Raw genomic sequence first — 1,935 nt, forward strand, 5'->3', positions numbered from 1 at the left:
AAAAAAAATAAATAAACAAAAAAGAAAGAAAAAAGAAAAGAAAGAACATGAGCTAAATTATTAAATGTTAGAAATGTGGTCAGGGGAATTATAGAAATACTGTATCAGCTGGGCAGTAGTGGCACACACCTTTAATCTCAGCGCTTGGGAGGCAGAGGCAGGTGGGTCTCTTTGAGTTCAAGCCCAGCCTGGTCTACAGAGTGAGTTCTAGGACAGTCTCCAAAGCTACAGAAAAACCCTGTCTTGAAAAATCAAAAAGCAAATTAAAGATTTCTCTCCCTTTTCTCTCTCTTCTCCCTTTCCCTCATCACTCTGTGACCCAAGCTAGCTTCAAACTCATGGCATTCCTTCTGCCTCAGCATCCCAAGTAGGAGGTTATAAGCATGAAGCTTAGATTACATCGTACCCATATGATGCAGCATCCTTTTATGTAACTCAAGATGGCCTCAAACTCCCTATCATTCTGTTTTCCTACTTCAACGTCTTTTTTGTTGTTGTTGTTGTTTTGTTTTGTTTTTCGAGACAGGGTTTCTCTGTAGTTTTGGAGCCTGTCCTGGAACTAGCTCTTGTAGACCAGGCTGGTCTCGAACTCATAGAGATCTGCCTGCCTCTGCCTCCCAAGTGCTGGGATTAAAGGCGTGCGCCACCATTGCCCCCTACTTCAATTTCTTAGGAATTTTTTTTTTCTTTCATGGTACTGGGAATTGATCCTGGTCCTCACATATATTAGGCAAGTGTCCTTTTGCTGAATTAGATCCCTAGCTATCTTAGTAAGGGTTTCTATTACTATGGTGAGACAACACAACCAAAATCAACTGGGAAGGGAAGGATTTATTTTGATGACACTTCCATCCCACAGACCATAATCACAGAGGGCAGAACCTGGAGGCAGGAGCTGATGCAGAGGCCGTGGAGAGTGCTGCTCACTGACTTCCTTCTCATGGCTTACTCAGCCTGCTTTCTTACAGAACCTAGGATCAGCCCAGGGATGACCCCATCCACAATGGATTGGGCCCACATCAAATACTAATTAAGATACCCTACAGGGTGTCTACACCCCAATCTTACAGAAGCGTTATTCAACTGAGGCTCCCTTCCCTAGGATACCTTGCTCGTGTCAAGTCAGCATAAAAGCTAGACAGGACACCAGTCAGTTTTTGTTTACTTATTTGGTTGAGAAAAGGGCTCACTAAATTGCTCAGGTGGACCTTGAATTGTCAGTCCTCCTGCCTCAGCCTCATGAGTAGCTAGATTTTAGGTCTGTGCTCTAGGCCTGGCTGGAGTGCTGGGGTCACAGGTACAACCTATGACACCCAGTTTCACCCAAAGGTTTTCAGTGAACAGTACACGCTTCACTTTCTAACTCCATCTGTTGTGTGGGATCTCAGGCGGTGAACCTCCAATACAAGCTTGAGCTGGCTGCTTGTTCCAAAGACCTCACAACCTAACACACTCACTCGTTCTGTGTGCTGCTTCCTCTTTTATGTCCCCATGGCATGGTCTTTTACAGAAATGACTCGCTTTCAGTTGTCAGCACAGTAATCTAAACTCCTATGGTTCTGCCTAGCTCCCCTTTCAAGTCTAGAAAGAAAAGGAAACAGCTTTCTCTGTAGTCCCCAAAACTAAACTGAACACGTAACAGTCAGACCCACAAGTGGATATTTATGTTTTTCTTTACTAAAAAGAAAAGCAATGAACTGGTTGGGGTTAGAACTTCTACCTTTGTTGCTCCACATTGGAAGTGCATTTGCATAAGAAATTTTAATGTCTAAAAAAGGTACAGAATGCTATTTTAGAAGTCATTTCTCCGGAACACTTAGAGAACAAGTTGTTCTGCTCACCTGCATTTTCAGAGAGGCGGCTCTTAAAAAGCAAATCTGTTCTTACAGAGCAGATCTGGTGGCGCACGCCTTTAATCCCAGCACTCGGGAGGCA

The 1,935-nt window shown here is 43.8% G+C and overlaps 1 protein-coding gene across 1 annotated transcript in view; it reads left to right on the forward strand.

Annotated features, from left to right (window-relative positions):
- Snx1 (sorting nexin 1) overlaps window positions 1-1,935 on the forward strand; it is a 36,739-nt gene that overhangs the window by 14,291 nt on the left and 20,513 nt on the right. The gene's annotated exons all lie outside the window — the stretch shown is intronic.

This window comes from Microtus ochrogaster, chromosome 5 (assembly GCF_000317375.1).
Source record: "Microtus ochrogaster isolate Prairie Vole_2 chromosome 5, MicOch1.0, whole genome shotgun sequence".
NCBI classification, from domain to species: Eukaryota; Metazoa; Chordata; class Mammalia; order Rodentia; family Cricetidae; genus Microtus; species Microtus ochrogaster.